This window comes from Halichoeres trimaculatus, unplaced genomic scaffold (genome assembly GCF_033239565.1).
Source record: "Halichoeres trimaculatus isolate MK-OKI-2021-1 unplaced genomic scaffold, fHalTri1.1 fHalTri1_scaffold_18, whole genome shotgun sequence".
Lineage (NCBI taxonomy): Eukaryota > Metazoa > Chordata > Actinopteri > Labriformes > Labridae > Halichoeres > Halichoeres trimaculatus.
The window spans coordinates 27,453,931-27,479,240 of NW_027437196.1; the positions used below are offsets into that span (position 1 = coordinate 27,453,931).

The window sequence follows — 25,310 nt, forward strand, 5'->3', positions numbered from 1 at the left end:
GGCTCGGGCATCTGATGAGGATGCCTCCCGGATGCCTCCCTGGTGAGGTGTTCAGGGCACGTTCCACTGGGAGGAGACCCCGGAGCAGACCCAGGACACGCTGGAGAGACTACATCTCTCGGCTGGCCTGGGAACGTCTTGGGATCCCCCAAGAAGAGCTGGACGAAGTGGCTAGGGAGAAGGAAGTCTGGGCTTCCCTGCTAAGGCTGCTGCCCCCGCGACCCGACCATGGATAAGTGGAAGAAAATGGATGGATGGATGGAAGTGCCTCATCAAGGTTTATGGTTCAAGGTTCAAGGTAGCTTAATTATTGCATTTTGTACAACACATACAGAGGATTAGAATTATGATACTCCAGGGGCTGCAGCGCTACAGTGAACTTTTAGTGTAAATAGTAAACATCAGTGAATCATAAGAGTACAAAAAAATCAAATGTTTGAATGTCAAAGGAGATGGAAACATTTGTACAGAAAAAAAAATGATAGTGCATCACAAATTTAAAAAATATGAGCACCAAGGGACATTAAAGGTAACATTTCATATTTTGTGGATGGCAATGTAGAGTAGTGTGCAAACAGTAACACTAGTAGATCACCAATTGAAAAAAAGACAGGGGGAAAAGAAACTATTCCTTTAATCCATGGATGGGAAGAAAAAAGAGAACAGGTTCCCCTCAGCTCCTTGAAATGATAAAGATATAAGAATTAGAGCTAACAATGTTACACACTCCTGTGTACAGCAGTAAAAATAAGTCTAATTCAGAGAAGGTGTTCAGCTCACCTTGATATTCTTCTTCTTATAAAGACAGCTCCTGTGTCCGTGTTGAGGCACACTCAGGTACAGTTTTGCTTTTCAAACAATCTGATTTCATGTAAGGGTAATCTTCTCCCTTGTTTTGTCCCATTAATGTCCTGCATAATGTTGCATTAGTCATACAGCGCAGGCAGGCTGGCTGGATAATTAGGCAGCTCTGATTCAGTTTAAAAAGTGCCTGCTGCTTGCTGCAGGCCTGGCTGCCTCTCCCAAGGATTGCCCCCGGTCACAGCCCTTCATTTGCTTTTTGGTTTACAGCCATTACACACAAACACATACACACGCTGGCAACTCTACTAATGACTGACCCTGACCCAACAAACAGTGCGAGAGCTGAGGGTCATTTGAGGGAAGAGAAGGAGAGGTGCTGAGGAATGCAGGACCTACGGCAGCTGGTAGAGGTCAATCTTCTTGGTCAATATATGGACAGTTTGGACACAAATAAGCACTGAACAATCCCCGGCTGTCCGCCCACTCTCTAAAGCTCATCTACCTTCAGGCAGTAAATACTAGTGGTTGCACAGTAACTCTCTTCTGGATGCATTTGCAGGAGGGAGGTCCAAAACATACATTGCATAAGAATACGAGTGCAAATTCCAATTCCCAGCAATGATTTCAGCCCCCACGTCTCACTTTTAAAACTTCTCGTAGACTTTTCAGATATATCCACCGGTGAGATCCACCTGACAGGTGTCAAAAACAAGGCTGCTGGAGAACATTTGGTGCTGACAATCAATCCTCCACGAACATTGTGTAGGTAGCTAAACCCGTTATGTTGCATTGCTAAAGTGAAAAGGCAGAACGGGACTAAGTCACACTATAAAATTGATCGTTACCTTCATTCAACCATCATTAGGGATCCTTTATAGAGTCTCAGTGATGTACACGGTTTAGCACAAGCTTTCACTACCTGCTGAAAACAGCCTAACTCAGTTACACTGAGCGGTGCAGTCACAGGTTGCTGATTCTGTTTCCTTTGTACAGGTCTGTTAGCTCTCCCTGCAACATTTAGTGGTCTAGACTGAACATCCTTTCCAATGAAGACTTTTACTGCAGAAGGGGAAAAAAGGCTCTCAGAGCTAGCTCAGAGCCCGGTTGTTAATGGGCCACTTTCTCCTGCTCGGGGTAAAACCGATTTAGATGAAACTTTAATGACCTGTTGGGAAGTTTGGTTATTGTAGCAGCACAAAAATAATGTGAGCCTTCCATGAGCTCACAGAGCCGGCAAAGAAATGTCTGTTACAGCCCGTCTGTAAGAGTGCTATGAGATAACACAGGGTTCAATTACCTTGTGGATGGGGTAAATAATAATAATACTAATAACAACAATAAATCTAAGGAAGAAATTTCTCTCAACCCAACATCTCTTAGTATTTACAGTGGAAAGCTGTATAACATGTAAACTGCAGATGTAACACCCTTTTTCTGAGAGTCAATAATGAGGACTGATTGGTCAAAACCCGCAGACAATGTTTCAGGGCTCCGAGTTGCAAAAGCAACACTAGAGACCACTTGATCACACACGTGCAAATCAATCTGTGGAAAAAAAGGGTTATTTTGCAAATCTAGTGTGGTGTTTCAGATTTAACCTCTTACCGATGACAACTTGATAAAAATGTTCTCTCTGAAAACACAACCAGACAACATCAACTTCACTTTACATGTTACTCCAGAAATTTAAGCAATGGTTGATGGCTGAGCAGTCACTGGCAGGTAAAAGAAGACAAGAAGTGGGGAAACAGTGCAGAGGAGCTGAGTCAAAGAGGAATCAGTCACTAGCTTAAGCATTGATAGAACCAAGCAGCAACCTCCGGTCTAAGAATATGAAACAATGCTGAAGTGCTAAAATCTGCTGTTTCTCGAGTGTTCGCTTGAAGCTGGCTCCGGAGGTACAGGAAGTCACATACACACCAAGCAAAAAAAAAAAAAAAAGGTGTTTTCAAAGCAGAAATTTACCTATTTACAGCCTGGTTAAAAAAAGGTCTCCTGTCTGAGTTGCTAACTTTACTATCTGCACACACTGTACAGGGGTTAATTTTTTTCTGTAAGCTCTGTAAGACTGTAAGCTCGCCCATTTAGAGGCACAGCTCAGGGTCATGTGACCTACAGGCGCTCTATAGCTGTACGCTGTACCTAATATGGCCACTATTGCCAAAATGCTTCATTTACTGTTTCAGAAACAGATGGGTGATGTCGGCGAGACTACGTCCATGTTTTATACAGTCTATGTACAAAACACTGGGTGAGCTAGAGGATAGTGCTTGCTGAAAAGTTACAGGAGCTGCCTTGAATGCACTGAATGTAATGTTAACTTGACTGTTAAGCTGGCTAATAAGAATTCCAGAATTCACCAGAGGTTTTTTTTAACATGCAAAAGAAAAGAAAAAACAAAAACCACCTACAGACAACAGGAAGTCAGAACAGACAAAGCATTTAATAGCCCCCCCCCCCAAAAAAAAATAATATAAAAATATATAATATAATAAAAAAATTGAAGCTTATTAGTACCACTCCTTCATTGTAAATAAATGAAAAGCAAATCAGTCAACTTCTTTTTTTCTTTTTACCTTTTCTTTTTTTTTTTAACCAACAGTGATAGCAACATCATTGTCATCCTCATTGGTGAACTTGAATTATCCTTAACTAATAAAAAGATTAATTAATTTTCATTCACAAATTAACATGTAATTAATTATCCAAAACAAAATGGATTGTCACACTAAAGCTTGACGTGAGACGTGTTTCGTAATGAATGCTAAAAATCAATCTTGAGTTTGGTTTCCATATGACCGACACAAAGACGTAGAGCATAAAACTTTTATTTATTTATTTTTTAAACATTTTTAATGTTATTATTGTTGCTTTTTTATAGTAAATGTCTTGATTCAAATTTTTCATTAAACATCAGCCAGTCTTTTCCTGATAGCAGACTACTGTTCCACCCTATATTGCCAGAACATGTCATGTTATATACATGAGTTTCAAAGATCTCAAATTCGTCAACATTATAAAATAGTTTCCTTAGAAACCCGTTAAAATGTTTAAAAAAAAAAAAGAAGTATTCTTCCCTTTTGAGAATTATCATTTACGGATGAAGTTGTGTTTTGGCCCTTTTAAAAATGGCTGCTCTCATGAAAAATTTCACTCACTTTTCATGAAAATTATTGATAATTTTTAAGAAGTTGCAGTAATAATAAAATTGATATTGTTACTCATTTTTTAAAATGGGTATTTTCTGCATCAAAATAATGCACATTCACTAAAAGCCTTACTACAAAACAGTTGCCAAAACTCGAGCCCGACCGATTAATCGGGCACGCTGATTAATGGGGCCGATTATAGCCTGTCACTGATTAATCAACATCGGCCAAAATGTAGCCGATTATAAAATTTTTGCTCTGCGAAGATTCTGTCACTCCTGTTCCTGTGTGTTAATTAATATAAGGCTACTACACAGCGTCTCACTTCATAATGCCATGCAGGATTAACCTGGGATTATAAATTTACTAGTTATTGTTTTGATTGAAATAATTTTTGAAAATGTTTCAATGTATTTTGTTGTAATTGTATTTATTGCATGTTTTGAAAGCAGCAACATTGCTACTTAAAATCTAGTTTAGTCCCATGCATTAAATGGAAGATGGAACTTTTTAATAGCTAGTCATAATTTGTGTTCATATACAGTATTTATCATGTGTATATCAATGAATTTATTACTTATATCAGCCCATATATCGGATATCAGTCAATATACCGGATATCGGGCTCTTTATGCCCCCAGTATCAGTATCGCCATCGGCCCCCAAAATCCCATATCGGTCGGGCTCTAGCCAAAACTGCCACACTTATCAAATGTGATACAAAAATATCCATCACAGACAAAATGATAAAGGTTCAATTTTTTGTGGATTTTTTTTGAAGGGTTGATAAATATCTCATTCCCCTCAAAGTTTAATTTACTATCTACAAGCTATCTTTGTTTGGGTCAGGTTTTAAAGGGTTAAAGAACAGACTGACACTAGATGAGGCTCTGATCCTGACAACCTGTGATGATACCAATGGAAAAGAGGGTGTCACAAACTGACAGTGATGTTGAAGAAAACTGAACATGTGATTCTGAATTATGTGGTCCTCTTTACTGGATTTGTACAGAACCATTAGTGGCTACGTTTACAGTTTTACAATGATGCCCATTAGAAACAAAGAGACTTTTTTAGTGAGAGCAACAGCAGCACAGTGAGCTCATTTTGATTGTTCAACAGAAATAATGTAATAATTTTAAAATGGTTCAAACAGTCCAATCAGAACTGTCAATGTATTGATTGTTAAAGAAGTATCTGTGTAATTAGCAGGAGAATGAAAGGCTAAGACTCTGCGTACCTGTTGGGGTGCCTGTCTGTTGTTACAAATATCACTACCTCTGCTTCTTTTATGGTACATGTGTCAGATTTATACATTTTGATCATACATAACAAACCTTGTTGCCATTAAGCTGCCACTGACACCACCCTGCCTCCGCCCTCAGCAGCCCCACGTCTCTTGATCCCTGTCCTCTCAGGCTCCGCACATGATAACCTCCTCCTTCATCCTGCTGACCTCCTGAACCACAAGTAGCATCAGAAACCCAGGTGGGGTTCTAGTTATGCAAAGCTCCACGAATCAAGACCAGAGGTCACCGATTGACAACCCACAGCGGAGCAGCTCTGCCTCAACGTGGAGGCAGTGGCTTGTTAGTGTAACATCTGAGCTCCTTAGTATTACAGGACAGACCGCTGGTACTTATTAACGGGGAGTCCACAGAGGCTCAGCGGATCACTGATGCTGCAATAGGATAATGCCAATACTGACACTACTGTCTGATGTGTTGGTCAACAAATATATTTAATAAAGCTACACAAACCAATTTAAAGAGTGAGCAAACCTGAGAACAATATCAAAGTGTAGCTGTTAATTTGTCTAAAACAACAGTCTTGCTTAAAGAAGGCATTAAGGATCTCATGTACAGAGCGAAAGGATACTGTAATTTATCGCCATTTAGCTCCATCATAGATAACAAAACAAGCCCTGACCAAGCACATGGATCAGAGGCTTTCCAAATACTTCAAATTCACATGTGTCAGTGCCTGTGTCTGCTTCAACCCTCTCCTCTGCCCGTATATTGATGTTTTGGTTGTTCCGATACTTCTCTGGGCAGAAAGTAGGTGTGGTCACCTCAGCCAATCATAGAGCACCTGGTGTGCACGTGACTTTGAGTATTAATAAAAGGGAGTGGAAGAAGCTATCTCGAGCAACTACGATAGTAAAAACAGATAAAGATTTTTACTAAAAGAGAGTGAAGCTTGGCTCAACTTTCACTCTCCTTCGGGAACTTGGAGAGCAGCACGGGACAAGAAGCAATGGGAGTTAGCTTTCTGCTAATCAGATATGTAGCAAATACTTGTGATTGGCTTGTGCTAACATGCCAAGGTGCACAGCTCTTGAGTCTCCCCCAAGTAGAAACGTGATGCTGCAGGTGGTTGCCAGGCTTAGACGTGTCCACGTGGTCACAATCGGAGGCAGTGGGTGTGTGCTGCTGCTGGCACTGAGCCAAGGAGCAGGAGCCCAGTTTGAATGTTTTGTTTACTAACAAAAATCAGAATACCTTTATTGATGGCTGAGGTGGAAATTTCATTTTAGTTACATCCCTTTCAAGACATATAAGGAAACAAACATAGGGAAAATACAGAAATGAGATGAACCTAGGAGCTGCCAGGTACCCAGCACCCCTTTGCCATGGATACAAAATGACAACATTGGGAGTGGAGAGGGAAACAAACAAAGGTCAATTCCAGATTATGTCCCAGAGGGGGCGTAGTTTGAGATCAAGAAAACAAAGTAACCAAAATTCATGCAGACCCTACCTTTGAACTGAGATGGCCTTTTTAAAAGTGACAAAGTAGAACCACTGACTTAAACAATCAGTTTTGCTGCATTTAGACATTAGACCTAAAAACTGCCAAATGAGCGAGAAAGTGACTGAGAAATCTTTTAACAGCATCCATTCTGTGGGCTAAACACAACAATCGCTGGATTAGGGGACTAGTTAGCAGAGGAACTAGCATAGTGAAAGGGATGGTCTGCAAAATGATCTAATGCTTGCACCCACCCAGGCAGATGAAGAGAAGCTCATCCACGCCTTTATCTCATCTAGGCTGGACTACCGTAATGCACATTGGGATCTGAGAGCACCCAGAGATGGCAGAACATCCAGAACAGTGCTGCCAGGATCTTGCTAAGGGTCTGAAAATATGAACACATCACCCCCTTTCTGAAAACTCTCCACTGGCTCCCCGTTCCACTCAGAATTGAATACAAGGTCTCACCCCTAACCCATCAATGCATTCATGGTCATGTGCCCCAGTACCTAAAGGAACTCCTCTTTCTCCAGACCTCCTCATGCTCCTTCTGTTACACGAGTAAAAACCTCTTCAAAGCCCCCAGAGCGAAGCTTCACTTTTCAAATCTTGTAATTCAAAATGCTTTTCAAATAAAATTTAGTATTATTGTTGTTGCTGGGAGTCACATCTGCCTTCTGTTCATTAGTTCTGTTGTGGATGTTAGTGCACCTCACAGCTGTGGGTCATGGTGGTTGAACCATGGACTGTATAATGCAGGGCACAATAAAAATAAAAGGAGCACTTGGAAGGCATATCCTCGATCTTGATGAATAAAATGACATTAGCCCTCATTTAGCAATCTTGTGTGGGAATTGGCGATGAAAAATGAACTTATGGCAACGTTCACGTTTGATTTATAAAACGTGCGTACCAGGGCCAATCACGGCATACGCCTGATCAGGTGTTAATAAATGTGGTGGCTGAAAACAACGTAATCTACATAACACGCCCCTAAATATTCAAGGTTCAGCAGGGCGAACCCACGGAATCTATGACATAGAGAGGCGCATTATCGAGCAGAGCTTGATAACGAGCCATTCATTTGAATCAGGTGTGTTGGAGTCGAGGAACATAAAAACCATGCAGGGCAGGGGGTCACAAGGACCAGGATTGGGAAACACTGACATAGACAACAAGGCAAAAGAACAAAATAAGTTTTTCCAAGCAGTAATTAGGCCTGAACCACACGTATATGGATATATTCCTAAACACGCATTTTTCTGTCCGATTGGACCTCTCAACCACACGAACACGGAGATTTCACACACGTAAACTGAGATTTTTAAAAACGGATAAAAAAGTGAAGAAATAAAAAAAATATCCGGTTGAGTGAATCCGTGTAGCGGTGTTAAACGGAGCTGGTGTTGATATGATGACGTCAAGCCCCCAGCAACCATAGACAGCAACAAGTCACTGGCTGTGTCCGAAATGGCATACTAACGTACTACTCATACTAAGTATGACGTCAAAAATAGTATGTAGTGCATTCACATTAAATAGTATGAAAAGATTGTGTGCGCGAGAATTACCTGGATGTATACTATATCGGTAAAATTTTTAAGTATGGGAGGTGGGCATACTAGTCGTACTGACACGCCCCATAATGCATTGCGAGCCCCGTATTTATAAACGTAAATACAGAATGAGATGACAAGATGAGAAGCAACTAAAATGGACTTAGCTCTACAGGGAAACCTAAACGTAAGTACAAATAAATAAAGTGCCTGAGGCGACAGACGGATCGTCCTCGCTGTCTGCGAGCAGTAAACATTTTTTAATTTTTTGAAAAGAGATGAATTCGTTTTGAGACCGGTGTTAGCTAAAAATCATCCACTAGCGAACTTCCCGTTTTCAAAATAAAAGCATCTTTTATTATCTCCTTTAAGTTCTTTATCACTTTTGTAAATTGGACTCTTGTTTTGGAGCCGACCGGAAGTTTCTTCGATAGCATATTGGTGCTCTTAACAGAATGTCCGAAATGTCGAAATTAAATTTGTATCCGTGCATTTTGTGGCCCAAATGACCACATTTTGGTATTCTACGTGATGACTTCCTCGCCTAAAATGTTCTTAAAACTTTCAAATGTGGCGAATCAACTGAGATATTTGATAGCCTGGTGTGCTTCCATAGACTTATGTGTGCTTCCAATTTTTGTCATCGGAGGTTTTGAAATGCATCATGGGAAACCGAGTAGTATACTACGGTGTAAACGGTTGGCACTCTAATCATACTTATAGTATGTAGTATACAGTATATACACAACGACCATGTAGTATGTAGTATGTTAGTATGCCATTTCGGACACAGCCACTGTTTGACTGTGCATACTCATAACGTTCTTCTTCTATGGCTTTCACATTTTGCTAACCTGCCACTTATCTGCCAGGCATGGCCTTGCAGGCTTCAGAGGCGATCTTTTTCAGTTTGGCCTCTTCGTATGGACAGAGATATTTCTGTGGTGTGGACGGAGATTTTTTTTAAACGAGGGAAAAGATATCCGATCAAAAAAATATCCATATACGTGGGGTTCAGGCCTTAGCCTTTTTGCAGCCTGGTTAAAAAAAAAAAAACAAAACAACGTCTGAGTCACCAATTTTACTATCAGCACACACTGTACGAGGATGTTTACTCGGCCGTTTAGAGGATATTTAGATCACGATCCCATGTAAATGAACGTCTTTTGTTATGAAATAGTCACTTTTTCACACACAGTTCAGGTTTATATGATAATATTGTGAGGAGTAAAATAATCATCTACACAGTAAATCCTCTAATCAATACAGCTTCCTTAAAAAAATACACGCTAAAAGTTTGATGCAGCACCGTTCTCTGCAGAGACTTTATCACAGACATGGGAGTGTATTAAAAACTGATAACAGCATCTCCATTTTCTTCTTTTTTTAAAATAAAAAGTTAAATGAATAAAGGAAGCACATTTCTTATGCGGAGGAATCAGCTGACAGCTTGCTCTTTCATAGCGAAGTATTTTATAGAATGGCAGAACAACAGTAAAATGTTAGAAACATTCTTGGTGTCATATCTAACTCAAGGATCTAAATTTTAATCTAAAAACATCAGTTTTTCTGTCTGAAAACGTTTTGTGCTCATATGATCTAATAATTCTCCTCCACAGACAGATTTTCCTCGCTGCACCGTGCTCCCCACTGACATGAAACTTGCGTACGCGAACTCAGACCCGACGTGTGATTTAGGTTTACCAGACGCCCACATTCAGATTGACAAATGCCGATCTGTGCCTGGAAAGGAGTACACACCCATTTTTTAGACGTACGCATGTTTGGTAAATAAGGGCCAATGAGAGCACAACAACATAAGAATGATCAATGGAAATCTAAATCTTTGTCCCATGGATTCAGGGTTTGTATTTTTCACATGCTCATACAGATGTGCAGTGAAATGTAAGTTCTGGATTCAGAATCAAACTCAAAATAAAAGTAGAAATATCAGTTCACAGGCTGATCCAACTTCTGTGGAAATTCTTCAGACAATTCAAAATGAGTTGGCTAATTGGCGATACTCATCATAGATGAAGTTAGAAAGGATAATCATTTACATACTTTTGCAACTTTTCTGTGTCCGTTGGGATAACTGATCTCTTTTAACTTTAGTTGTGGCTGTACTTCTGTTGTGTTATCACTTTTGCATTCCTGCTTTTGCTGTTGCACTTGTGTTGTAGCTTTTGAAAATAGTCTGACACCCACTGACCACAGTAACGATGGCTGTGTAGAAACAGGATATAATACTCCTCAGTCTCTCTTAAAGATTGATTTATAACCTATATAAAAGCTGTTTCGTTCACGTGATCAAGCCTTTTATATCTACATCAAAGCATTTCTTTGTTCATAAAGTTAAGTGATCTTGATCGTAATCACAAGTTGTCTGAATTTTTGTTTTAAAGGATTGTCTGGACAAAGAAATAGGGGACAAAGTGGCTGCGTCGCTTCACTGACAGGAGGGCCGAGCTACAGTGCTCCAAACTAAAATCTGAAGCTAGGTATCTGTGAATATTCCCATTTCTACAGCCTGTACCTTTAACTCCTCTTGCTCACACACCAAGAGAATAAAGTCTATAAACAACTACATAGCTAATTTTTTATTTTCTTTAGCTTAATGTCCTGTATCTGCTGCTCAAAGACTAATCAGACCAAACCCTGGTGCTGAGGCTGGAGTGAAACAGACTGCCAGGGGCAGATAGAAGTGAACCTGTTAGACAGTGCACACAGAATAAATGTCAGAATAAGCGGTTTTATCGACGGGATGATACACGGCTGCGATCCCTCTGTCTAATGTACAGAAATGAGCGAAAAACAACTGGAATGTGAAGGTATCATTTTTAATAAAAATGCATAAATTTCTGAGATTGAAACATACAGTGAGATGTTACTAAATTGCTTTTTAACCTGGAGTGATGATAAATCATTACACATGACCTTTGATCTTTATTTACTAAAAATATGAAAAATTCTTCAAAATTAAAATAAAATCCCACTGGTTTGTAAATAGTTTGCATGTGGGAGCCAGTTTACTGTTTGATTATCATTATTCATCATAAAATATTCAAAGTGGATTCAAAAATAAGCTGTTGTGTCAAAGGCTAATAATACAAAACTGTTCATCTTTGATAAAGTAAAAATCAAATGAACGTATTCCACAGATCTAACACAAGGTGCCAAGCTTTGGTTAGCTGGTTCAGCTTTTATTTCCTAAAAAGGTTCAATGCAGAGAGATGTTTGTTTGTCTTTATTTTATTCATGATGACATAAAATCAAAATTATGATACAAAAAAATAGAAATGAAAATAGGAAAATAAAAATAAAATCTCAAACGAATGAAAGGGATCATTCACAACATCAACAAAAGAAAACAAAAAAAAAAATACCACTTTCTCATTTAAATGGATTAAAGTATTATTTTGCCTTTTTATTTTCATTCTATTTTTTTTTTTATTTTATTTTAGTCTTTGTTTTTTTTTTCATGTTTGTAATTATTTTTTGTTTTTATTTTTTATTTTTTTATTTTAGTTTTTTTTGTTTTTTGTTTTTTTTTCCATTTCAGATTGAGGTCACGAATATATTTCATCCCTGTATATGTTTTATATGCTGTTTTTCATATGATTTTGAAGATTCCATTTTTACATTTTATTTTAGTCTTTGTTTTATTTTTTTTTTATTTTCATGTTTTTATTTGTTTTTTGTTGTTTTTTTTTGTCTTAATTGTTTTCCATTTCAGATTCGAGGTCACGAATATATTTCATCCCTGTATATGTTTTATATGCTGTTTTTCATATGATTTTGAAGATACTGAATGATTTGAATCCATTAGAGTCTTTGTCCTGAGTTTTTCCATAAAGAGACACCTTTAACCGTCATACTGTGTTTCTTGAGTGTGGTTCTGAGCATAGGTTTTTTGTGAATATTTCATATCTGTTTAAGTTGTAATTAGTTCTCCTTTTTACGAATCTGTGCTGAATGTTAGATGGTTACAATTGTTTTGTGAGCTTTGTAGAAAACTTGCAGTGTTTTGAACTCATATCACTGATCTTCAGTAACTAGCTTAATGAATAATGGTTGTGAGAGGGCTCTATACGGACTTTGGTTAATGACTCTTAATGCTCTTTTTTGGATGGACATTTTATATGAGATGTATGGAGGGAAAGGTAGCATGGTGGACTGAGCAGGAGGCTGCAGAGTGAGAGCTCTGCAGAGGAAACAGGAGCTCAGCATCTGAACAAAGAGCAGTAAAGGATAGAGAGAGTTCTGGCTTTGATTTGTCTGTGAATCATAAAATCTGAGGTTATTTTTGCTTCAGCCGTGACATCAGGACCCCAATTAAACTCTGAATATTTTTAAGTGTCACACCGTCACGTTTTCTTTAATTAAGGAGCGTCTTGTTTTCCTGGAAGTCACTTTTAGCAGCACAGGATTGGTTTGTTGCAGACGGTAGCAGCTTACAACCTTCCTCCGTGCTGCCTTTGTGAACTGCTTCATGGGATTAATTGGCTGTTAATAGTTTATGGATTTTTCTTTTTCCTTTCTCTGTCTCTGCCTCTCTGTCTCTGTGTTACGGCTGTGTCGTACGTGTTGCTGTGCAGATATTTGGCCTTGTAGCGCTTCAAACCCAATTCACTGCCTTTTGTGAGGCTGGCTGCTTTGAAAAGACGAGACCTTCCCTGCTGAAGAAAAGCTGCCCACGGCCTCATTGCACCCCAGTGACTGTGTATCTCTCTGTCTCTCCCTGCATCTCTCTCTGAATCTATCAATGCAATTGGATTTTCAGTCCAATCTAATTTTTGGGCATGAATGTTGGATGAATGCTGTTGCCAAAACATCTCAATACAGAAAAATCAGACCTCAGCGACTGTCGGTTTGTATATATGTGTAATGAATATGAGCTGAGCTGTGATATTTTTTTGTTTTGCTTTGAATATTTTTTCCTCTTCTTTGTTTTTTCAACTCAACAAATTTTCCACTTTGAACCAAAAATGAAAACAGCTGCAGAAAATCCTTCATAAGACGACGCTGATCTCCTTTGGAGCCTTTAATTGGAATTCTTTGATGCACTTTCTTTTAATCTGATATTATTTTGCACATTTATTCTTACATATTTGAATGATAAAAACAGTATAAAGATGTAAACTGTGAGTTTTGATGTAGAAATGATCACATCAGATGTGACGACTTGTTAAAAAAGGGAATAATGAAAATATGCCTTTAAACTTCGCAGTCTCGTCACTGACAAACGCCCTCTGTATTCTGAGCGCGCTCAGTCCTCTCCTATTCCCCGCACACACTCCCACTGATCAATGCTGTGTAGTTAAACATAGTGCCTTTGTCTCTGCTCCATCTTTTTGTATTCCTCTTGCTGTTTTACCTCTAAAAGCACCTGCTGTGGCTGAACAATGAGCCAACAAGCAGCAGCTGCTCTGCCTCAAACAGCCACTAGGGGGCACTACACCGCCATGAAACAGAGCTGCTCACTCTTCCTCTCAGCTCCTTTGTCTTCTATACATTAAGGAAGCGTCTCCATCCAAGATAAAACCGTGTATGATTATTTTACTTCCCCAGTCGCCCTCAAAGGCGGCGACGATCGGCTGAGGAATCCTTGAGAGATTTTTAATTTCCTGTGACTGGAGATTCACGCGTGTCACAGGCAGAGGCAGAAATGTAAATGTAATTGCTCTGTTGTTCCACTGAAATGAAGATGCTGCTGAAATGAATCGTTTGTGTGGCTTGTTTCTTTTTTTTTTTTTTTTTTGTCTGCTGTGGTTGACTTTCCTCAAAATATGAAAAGGAGGAGAGGCTTGATACGAGCAGAGAAAGGAATTAAATAGACTCATTATCACAGACAAACCAGTTGTATCGATTGGCTCCTCAATTTATCAGTCCACGCTGAGCCAGATTTCCTGCGTGGCTTTGCAGGCGTGTGGCCTCTCAGCGCAGCTAATGTACAGAAAGCAGAACATGAAAGCTTTCTTGATGTTTGTGTGCGTTTCACGTCCATTCCTGCTTTGAGAGAAAGCGGCAGGCTATCGCTGATCTTTGCTGCATTTCTCGGTGTGTGTTTCTGTGTGTATGTCAGCGTTTCAGGATGTGCTTTTTTTTTTTTTTTTCTTCTTCTTCTTCTTCTTCCCTCCTCCGGACACCTACAGGGAATCTCATTTTTATCTGACCGTTTTCCACGCTTTAAAAAAACAGACTCTGGTTCTTTCTTCTCCTCTAATTCTGAGCTGTGCTAATTGAAAATGTCAGCTTCAAAAGTCAAGGCCTGTTGCAGGGAGTTAAGAGACCAGTTGGCATTAAGAAGACCTTAAATCAGCCCTGAGGAAATTGGTTTCATTTTTCCTCCTGCTTTTATTCTTCTTCAGCTTTCCCCATCTCCCTCCTTCCCTCCTTATCGCTTTGCTTTTTTTGTTTCAGTGATGTGAACAGGCGGCAGCAGCAGCAGCATCCTGCAAAGGTTCACAACAATATGATTCTTGCTTCTGATTAAAAATGTCCCCGCTCCACCTGTGATGTACTCTTTGAGAACAGCTGATATTCATTTGGATTTGTGATCAGATGAAATGTGTTGTCCCAGGCGATAAGTTTGATCCTGGATGTAGGAGGGGCTGGCTCTCTGTGCGTTAAGCTAGTTTTTAGCTTTGCTCTGTTTTTTTAATCAGTCCTGGAGCATCAGTGAGAGGGTTTGATGTATTAAAACCTTACAGATTTAAAGGAATCTTCAGTGTTTTTCAGTAAATAAATAGAAATAACATAATTTACTTGTGTCGGAAAGAAAGCGAAAGCTCAGATTTTAAAAAGCAGGCCTCACCGTTTCCTCCTCGTCTCTTTTTCTTTTTCAACAAGGAATAAAATTAAAGTTGACATCCACACACCTAAACACACTGTTCCTGTATCATCCTCCTTACAGTGTGTGAGAGTGTGTGAGTGTGTGTGAGAGTGTGTGCAGAGGAGCTCTGTCAGCTGATCAGTCTGTGATGTAGTGTTTGTGTTGAGTCAATGCATATGATTTACAGCTCCTCTCTTTCACCGCTCCCGTCCTCTTTGTGTGTTTCCATCGGCCCCACAGGGGACACCCGTTTCTCCTCCTCAGCCACCAAATTTCTTATCATCATCATCATTAAGATCATCATCATCATCATCATCATCATCAGTTGTTGTCTTTTCTTCTTTTTTGTTACATTTGATGCAGGAGCTGGTTTCAGTGGCGGCTGGATGAGGTGTTGGCTGAGGGCCGTGAAGCACACGGCACATCAATTAATGCACAATTACTAGGTGCCAGTGTGTGTGTGAGTGTGTGTGTGAGTGTGTGTGTGAGGACAACATGTATGGGCTGTGCTCTCTTCCTCTCTTTCTGTGCATGTGTTAAGCTCAAATCTAATTATTGCCTGGCTCTCCTCGGAGCAGGGACAGAGTCCGTCAGACAGACTCTGCTGCTGGATGAAGGTTTTCATTGCTGCCCCCCCTCCCTCACACACACACACACACACACACACACACACACACACACACACACACACACACACACACTGTTTCTTTACATCTCTCTCTTTATTTCCTCCTGTCTGCTCTTTCTCTCATCCTTCCCTGCATCCTGCCTCACCCCACCTTCCTCTCCGTCTTCCTCCTCCTCCTCCTCCTCCGTCCCTCCTCCCGCCCCCTGTCCATCTCTACCTCCGTATCCCTCTCTCTCCGCTCTATCACTCTCTCACAGATGCCACATCATACCACACGCTCTCCCTTTTCCTCCCTCCCTCCCTCCCTCCTTCCCTCTCTCTCATCCGTCTGCTCTCTGCTCTCTCATTCGCTGTGCCGGCTCTCCGCCGGCTGTCACTTCATTTGCCACGGCAGTGCAACAACTGGCTTCTTTCAGAGCTGGGAGCTGAGGGAGGAAGGCGAGAGCTGTGGGATGAGTGGAAGCAGAAAAAAGTGAAGGAGGACAAGAAGAAAAGGAGAAAAAGAGAAGGAGGAGGAGGAGATCTTTTGTTAAGCATCCTTCCCTCCCCTCTTCTCTCTTTGGCAGCATCAGCATCAGCATCAGCACCGCTGCCTCCATCAGCAGCGCCGCTCTCGCTGCTGGATCCTCCGTCTCCTGCCGGGATCTGCCTCCTCCTTCTCCTCAGGGAGCTCTTCCTGGAACTGGGAGGGGGAGGGAGATCAGCACCTCCCAGCTTGCCGGTGGACCCTCGGCAAGGTATCGGAGGAAGAGCGGGAGAAGGAGGAGCAGGGGATTTTAGAAGAGGCCGACAGGAGTGTAGAGGAGAGGCAACACCCTGGTTTCTGGGAGAGGAGAGGAGGAGAAGAAAAGAGGGTAAGAGGCCAGCAGAGTGGACCTGTTGTTGCAGTTTCACCCTGTCATTTTGATTTTTCAACTCTTTCCTCCCTTCCTGGAAATTTTCTCAAGCAATTCTGACATTTTTTCATCTTTCTCTCTCTGATCAGAGATTTTCAAGTCTGTATTTTAAATTCCCTTCTCTCCACTGAGCAACATTTGTCTTCTGAATGGTTAATTTGTTTGACTCTGTTTTTATTCCTTTTCTCTCCCTCCTTTTCGCTCCGTCCACTTTATTCGTTGTGGTTAATAAAAGCAGAAAATGAGGATGTCCCAGTGTGTGAAAGTAGGGTCCCAGAAGTTCAGAGGAGAGGGGCGATGAAGAGCAGCTGTTCTTTAGTAAGGAGGAATTTAAAAAAAGAGGAAAGTTTTCACCAGAGGAGGCATTTCACTCCATCCTCACTCATCTGTGCGTCATTTTTTTGTTTGGTTTTGTGGTGACAACCTGTGGTCCTCTGTGCTTGGAGTGTTAAACCTGTGAGTGTGTGTGATGATGATGATGAAGTTTGAATGAAAGCAAAGGGAAGAGAAGAGTCTCTGTGTTTGATTTTAGCTGTTGCCCCTGCTGTCAGAGTAATCTGATGAGTCTCCAGGGTGCTTCCACTGAACAATCAATGATACTTTGGCTAGCCGACCTCAGTGTGTGTGTGTGTGTGTGTGTGTGCCTCAGTGTGTGTGTGTGTGTGTGTGTGTGTGCAATGATCTCTGGCAGGAGCCCTCAGGTTCTCTTTTCTCTCCCTCATACAGATGGCCTGGGTTGGGCCAGGCTAGCCGTGGATTTGTGTATGCGAGTGTGTAAATGTGTGTATGTGCAAGTGTGTGTGTGTGTTTGGCTGCGGGTGGTAAATCCCAGCTCTCTGCAGCTCAGGGATGGTTGGACGGGTGGATGGGTGGATGGGTGGATGGGTGGATGGGTGGGGGTCTTCCTGGTGTTGGATGAGGATATGTGTTTGCCTGGTTGTGTGTGTGTGTGTGTGTGTGTGTGTGTGTGTATGTGTTGTGTCTCCTGAGCTGAGAGGTCCAGGCCGGTCGGCTGAAAGAAGGATGGAGTGAGAAAAAAAAAAAAAAAAAAAAAAACTTGTAGATTTGCATCTCATATGTTTTATTTTTCTATCTGTGTTCTTTGTTTTTCTCTTCTTCCACTCTCATCCTCCTCCTCCGTGGTCGTAAACCCTTCTCCTCTGTCCATCAATTTGTCGGTCGTGCTTCGCTCTCGCTGCAGACTTTAAATTTTTCATCCAGAAGATCGAGCCTGTGTTTTCCCTTCCCGTGTTATTATTCAGTCTTTCATGTTAATTATCCACAGCACATCCTCTCTGCCTGTCCGTCTCCGCTCTGCAGCAAACTGTGTTTTTACCCCTCACTTTGATAAATGTGCGTGATGTAATTCAGATTTAGAAACAGTCAATCTGGTGTCGGCCCCCAGCGCTCGGGGACACACACACACACACACACACACACACACACACACACACCGATGAGCCTATTCCTTTCACCAAACCATCCGGAGAGTAATTGTAAATATTGATTAGAGACGACTAATCAATGGAATGATTTTGGATCGGCTTAGCTGGAGCTTGCTCTTTGTATTCAGCCGGCTGCTTCAATTAGAATAGAATGGAATAAATTTGCTTGAACTTTTCATACATTATTCATGGCCTCGCTCCTGCATTTAAACTCATTGCTTTAATTTGAAAATAAAGAAGAGGGGAAATCATAATAATGATTGCCAAATTAACATTTAGGAATTAATTTAAAAAGCATTTTAACATTTAAAATTTGAAAGAGGAAGAAGTCCTTGGGCTGTCTGCGAATTTTAAATGTTAGTCGATGTATATTTCCAGCACATCCTAATCAACAGCTCTCCTCCTGGAGGAAAAGAAACCTCTTTTATAAAATCAAACAAATTAGTTGGGTGCATGTGCTGCAGCCTCCCTCCTGTGGTTAAATCCATGTGTTGATTTCTCGCCTTGTGTTGCAGGGGTGGGCAGGGCGCGGGGTGCTGCTGGTAATGGAGTGTACGGGGCTATTGTCACACCGTGGCTGCTCCCTGCCTGACCTCCCTAACCCCACATCTCCCCTGTGTGTGCACCCCCCCTCAAAACCCAACCCCCTTCCTTCCTCCCAGATCTCATTATGCCAGCGTAGGGCCGCGCAGGTCCGCTGACGGCAGCTGGGAAAGCCACCGTCACCGCTGGATGAGGACCTCCAGAAACAGGGGCTCTGCTGCCAGGCTATGACCCAGGTAAGAGGCTTGCGGTGGGGGTTCGGGCTGCATCCCACTCCCCTCCCCCCCAGTTACCTCCAGAGAGACTAAAAGGAGGCCGAATCGAGCTCACCTCAGCTTTGACACATCCTTTTGTTTTGTTTTTCTGCTCTCACCCTCCACACATGCTCCTGGCTGGGATTGAAAATGCCACCGTTGTCAATTTTCTCCTTTGCAGAAGAGCCATTGATGGAGCCTTGCCTCACGCTGCAGCGAGGCGTCTTCAATCAATGCACCTGCCCCTCTTTCTCTATATGTGCATGTTTCTGTTTGCCACTGGAGCCTGAAGGGGGGCTGCTGATGGCGGCGGCGGTGATGGCCATGGTGGTGATGGTGGTGGTGATGATGATGATGCGATGGCAGTGGCGCTGCTCACGTGGTTTCTGGCTTAGCTCCCTGTGTTTTCTCAAAGACTCTCTTCGGTGACGGGTATTCTTGGGTGGATAATACGGATCACGTTGTTATTGCTTAAGAATACGCGTAGTCGAGGAGAGTCCTCTCTTCGCCCAATACCAGCAACACCCCCATCCCCCGACACCCACCCACCTCACCTCACCTCACCCCAACTACCCACCCACCCACAAAGGACTGTCAGGATGGGTGAAGCCACACCCCCACTCTCCACCCTTCGAAAGAGAAACTCCCTCCTCTTGTTTTTTTTTTTTTTTTTTTTTTTTGTAACTGTACTGGACTGGGATGTTCTTCCTGCCCACTTCCTGTTTGCTGAGCCATGCTGTGAGGTCACTAATCTTCTCACGTCTGTCCTCCTGTGCATCTGTCAGTCTGTCTTTGTCTCTGGGGGCGATGAAAAGCTTAGCTGGTGTGTGTTTCCTCTTCCTGTCTGTCTGTCGGACATGTTGCTTTGAGATCGTTGAGTCCAGGAGAAAAAAAAAAAGTGTCTGTGTTTTGTCTGAAAACAACTTTTGGTCCTTTGACTCTCTGCATGAACGGTGTCTGTTCCCATTACACCAGACGAGCATGACAGCCTGCAGCACTGGTCCTGTGGTGAATCACTTTCAGGGCTGGGCCTTATCAGAGCTTTGAGCGTACGTGTGGTCAATATCGGCTTAAAACCTCTGACGGGTGGAGGAAACAACTTAGGCTGAATATTTTCAATGAAAACAGGGAGAAAAACAACAGCTCGGCCTCAGTGTTCAGCTTTTTGGCCTTTTTACTCGAACTCCTAAAGCACAGCTGTTAAAACCTCCCAAAGCTGATTATGAGCATCCTATCTTACACTTTTCACCTATAAAAAGTCGAAAGTAACATCAGCATATACGTATAATTCTGAAAACAACCTTTTTTAGAATAAATCTTTAAAAACACATGGAGATTGTTTAACACAGGGCCTCTGGAAAGAGAAGGGAGCACCACTCAGGCCCTAACCACGATAGAAGAGTAAAACTTTATTGTCTTTCTACTTCAGTGAACCCCAGAAAAAGCCTTGCTCACCAAATATTGTAGCGACTCTTAAAATCATTCTTTAAAAACAGGATTTCAGATTTAAGTTTTGGCACAAGTAATTCGATTTTAAAACACAAAGAAGACAAAGAAGAAATTGTGACCTCTTTTTCTGATCAGTGTAAATGATTTGACTGATTCTTTTGAATGGTTTCTAGAAGGATCCTTTAACTGAATTGTTTTAAGTGTATCATTTCCAGAAAGAGGCTCCATTAAAAATCAATTAAGGCCTATTTTTTTGATGACACATTTGGTAGTTTTGAGGCTTTTGATCACCAGAAAGCTATAAGAGGATTCCTATGGAAATGTTTGCAATTAAAAAACATTAAAAAAGAAAAAGAAAAATGCTTTAGTGCCTTCAAAAAAGTAATCATATTTATAAGAGAGGTTATAATAAATCAGAAACAGCTGAGTGTGGAGCATTAATTGATAAAAGGAAGTATGAGTGTTGCTGTGGACAGTTGGAGCAGGCCTGTGATGTTTCATTTCCTCTATCTTCTTTTTTTAATGCAAAAAGCTGCACAAACAACATTTATCACAGTAAGATTTACATCACTACAGACGCTCAGCTTCACACACACACACACACACACACACACACACACACACACACTTACAAACATTTGGCTGAGGAAAACAAAATGTCCACCACGAGCAGTCGCCAGCTCAACTTATGCATCCAGAAGAGAGGCGTCAACACGAGCACTTCCTCCCCGCTCAGACGCTCTTTGAGCAGCTTCCTCCGTGTTGCAGGCCGAGGGAGGGGGTCGCTCCATGAATATGGATTCCCTCTGCACGTCTGATGGCACACTCTGAACCTTAACACCCATGTAAAATCCATTTAAACACCTAATAGGATCAACTTGACTCATACAACCATGTCACCCCCGCGATCATATGCTGGAGGTTTCCTCCTTCCTCACGTTCACACACACACACACACACACACACACACACACACACACACACACACACACACACACACACACACACAGAGCGAGCGTAAATCATTTCTAACACGTCTTCCTATAGCTGCTAGGAAAAATCAGAGGAGTCTATTTTTATTGTGCCTGTGTTTTTGTCATGTTAGGGTATCAGCGTACAGGAGTGTATTTAAAGTAAGCCACCGAGTCACTCAGATATGCTTGTGATTGTAATTATACGAATCATCCCAGGCGTCATTACAATTGCAGATTATTCAAATAGTACAATTACATGTTGAACGCTTGGCTCAGCTGATAATTACTGCTCCTTCTCTTATGGAAACAAACAAAGCGCCACGCTTAAATGTGTGTAGGAGGATGTAAAATAGAGCGATTGTGGCGTAATCACAAATGAATAAATCACACACACACACACACACACTTTTCCTCCCCTGCATTTGGGTGTTGATTGTTGGAGATGGTGTGGTGTGGACGTCCTCCCGCTCCCTGTTTGTTTCCTGTTCGTCTCTGTGTCTCTGGGTTGTTGCTTGTTGTCGCCGCTGCAGGGGCCTTGGCTGGCTGACATCACCGCTGCCACGTGATCCAGTTGTTCTGCATTACATGAACACTTTACTCCCCACCATTACACTGTAAGCCTCCAGTCGATCAGGAAGACGTCTGTGTCTCACTTCACGTGACCTGATCTGCTGGATAAAAACCTAGACTCTAACACGTTGATGATTGAAGATTCTAAACGAGCTTCTCCAAACTACGTCCCCACCTCGCTCACCGACTTACAGCACATCTGCATTTGAAAGACACCCTGATGCTCTAATAACAGCAGACTCACAAAAGGCTTGTCAGTGACAATGACGTGGTATAAAGTGATGTCTTAGTTCGACTCTGTGTGTGTGTGTGTGTGTGTCTCAGCCTGTATTTGGACCGTCTCTGCTTGTTTCCAAACTGTTGTAAAGAGCTGCCATGCTGTAAAAACACATTGTTGACACATAATGTGATTTGATGATGACTTTATGAATTTTGCAGTGTATCTTTCACTGACAGTGTGAGAGCTGCTGGGACGTCTACACTGTGGGTTATTTCATGTGAATGCCCGTCCTCACGTCTTTGTCTGCACTCTAAGAGCATTGTGGTTGTGCACTAATGTTGCTCTGTACTAATGGCATGCTATTGTGATGACGATAATGATGATGAAGATGATGATGATGATGATGATGATGATGATGATGATGATGACTGTTTTGAAGCTATCCAGGGACAAATGCTGCATGCTTTTGACTCATTTCAACAAAAGCAGTAACTGGACTGTCATTGCTCCTTGTAAGTGTTTCTTCCTACTGTCTTTACATGTGGCTGTGAACACAAATAAATATATTTTATTTAATTGAAATGTGACATGAGGCTTTACTTAACAAAATCAAAGATCTGTTTGAAAACCAAGCACATGTGCTGGCATGTGAGACATTTTTAATTCCTTGCTAAAACCAGGGGCGGTATCATGGGTGGGCCCGGAGGTCCCAGGCCCACCCACTTTCTGGCAGATCCATCTCAAACTTTTCTTTAAAAAAATCTTTCTTTCTCTCTTTTTTTAAAATCAGTTTTAAAGAGAAGCATTAGGAAATTTTAGCACTTTGCGCTCGGTTTGTTATCGTCAGATGCCCTATCTTTATATAATGAGCCAAGTTTGGTAACATTTTAGCCTGTTGGTCCTGAAGTTATGAATCATTCAGCCTCATGTTATACTGGTAGGACTACAGAATAATTTTGGGAAAGACTGTAGATTTTTGTCTTTTAATTAACTGCGGTTTTTATGATCATCATCATTATTTTTATTTTGTTTTTCCTTAATTTAACCAGGTTGGTCCCACTGAAATTGAAAACTTCTTTTTCAAGGGAGACCTGGCTGAAACAGGCAGCAGCAAAATCACAAAGTTACAGACGGGAAGAACAAAAAGAGACAAAACACAGTTAATAAAACACAAGACATTATGGATTAAAACCACGTTCTAGGAAACAATTGTTCAAAAAACTGAGCTAAAACACTGGGATCTTATAGAACCTGCCTCCATGTCTTTTATTTTAGATTTAAAAACATTAAAGGCCACCAGCTCCTTGAGCTTTAAGCCGTTCTGCAACTGGTTCCACGATGAGGGTGCAGAGCACCCAAAAGCCCTTTCCCCAATTTTTAATGTCTACTTTTCAGCATGATAAAACATGCATGTATGTTAATGCAATAAAGGAAAGTTGAGGTGGTGCAGCCCATTGGTGCATTACAGCGCTACTCTTTGGCCAACATTATTGAGAGCCATTTCCGGGTGATGCACTAAAATTATATCAACTGTTAAAGGATCAAAAAGCAACCAAATCTGCTCTGAAACGTACGCAGTAACGTACTATGTCTATATCTTAATAAGATAAGATAAGATAAGATAAGATAAGTCATACTTTATTAATCCCCGGAGGGAAATTCAAGTTGTTTGGGCACTCTTCCAAGCAGAGAATTGTACACTCTGATGGCTGCAGGGAGGAATGATCTTCGGAACCTCTCGGTCCTGCAGCGCACAGAGGTAAGGCGTCCCCTGCTGCTGATCCTCTGGACTATGATGTTGTGGAGTGGGTGATCAGAGTGACGGATGATGGCCTCCACTTTCTTCTGTGTATACCTTTCCACCACAGCCTCCAGTGAGTCCAAACTGGATCCAACCACAGAGCTAGCTCTCTTCACCAGTTTTTCCAGTCGCCTCTTGTCCTTCTGCTTTAAACTATTTCCCCAGCAGACTGCACCATAAAACAAAGCACTGGCTACCACGGACTGATAAAACATCTGCAGCAGCTTTCCACAGACATCAATTGATCTGAGCTTCCTTAAGAAAAAGAGACGGCTCTGCCCCTTCTTAAAGAGTGCATCTGTATTAAGGGACCAGTCCAACTTGTTGTCCAGATGTACACCAAGATATTTGTAGGTTGGCACCACCTCCACGTCCACCCCATGGATGTTAACTGGCTGATGGCAGAGCCCAGACTTTCGGAAATCCACAATCATTTCCTTTGTTTTTGAGGTGTTCAGTAGGAGACAATTTCTATGACTCCAGTCACAGAAAGCTTTTATCAGATCCCTGTATTCAGATTCCTGTCCATTTTGGATACACGCCACAATAGCAGTGTCATCGGAGTATTTTTGGATGTGGCAGGACTCAGAGTTGTATTTGAAGTCTGCAGTATAAAGTGTGAATAGGTATGGAGCCAGAACAGTTCCTTGTGGAGCCCCCGTGCTGCTCATGACCGTCCCAGAGACGCAGTTTCCCAACCTGACAAACTGTGGCCTCTCTGTGAGATAGTCTGTGATCCAGGAGACAAAGGATGGGTTCACTCCTATGTCTTTGAGCTTATCTCTCAATATCATGGGCTGGATGGTGTTAAATGCACTTGAAAAATCAAAGAACATAATTCTTACATAGGTGCCAGGTTCTTCTAGATAGCACAGGGCACGGTGGAGCATGTATGTAACTGCATCATCCACTCCAATATGATTTCTATATGCAAACTGCAGAGGTTCTAGTGTGTCTTTGACCTCAAGTCTCAACAGACGTAAAAGCAGCCTCTCAAAGGTTTTCATAACATGTGAGGTGAGGGCAACTGGTCTGTAGTCGTTGAGTTCAGCTGGACATTTGAGTTTTGGTACCGGCACAATACAAGATGTTTTCCACAGAGCCGGGACCTGACCCAACTGTAGACTCAGGTTGAAGATCCTCTGAAGGGGTTCACACAATTGGGCAGCACAGTCCTTAAGCAGTCTTGGACACACACCATCTGGACCAGCAGCCTTCCCTGAGCACAGTCTTCCTAACTCTAACCTCACTCCTAAAGCTGTGACAGACGGTGACGGTTGAAGAGGCACAGGTGTAAGAGGGGATGTAGCAGGAGTGGTGGAGAGACACAGATGTGTAGAAGGAGCAGCAGTAGAAGAGGAAGTGGTCGCTGTGTCAAACTTGTTGAAGAACTGGTTGAATTCATTAGCACGTTCAACATCACCCACAATTG

General features: G+C 41.8%; 1 long non-coding RNA gene across 1 annotated transcript; it reads left to right on the forward strand.

Moving 5' to 3' along the window:
• The first annotated feature begins 15,991 nt into the window (after positions 1-15,991).
• On the forward strand, positions 15,992-22,653 carry LOC141807148 (uncharacterized). Its single transcript, XR_012599825.1, has 3 exons — positions 15,992-16,580; positions 18,730-18,846; positions 19,046-22,653. It is a non-coding gene; the product is annotated as an uncharacterized LOC141807148 (long non-coding RNA).
• Positions 22,654-25,310: the final 2,657 nt, after the last annotated feature.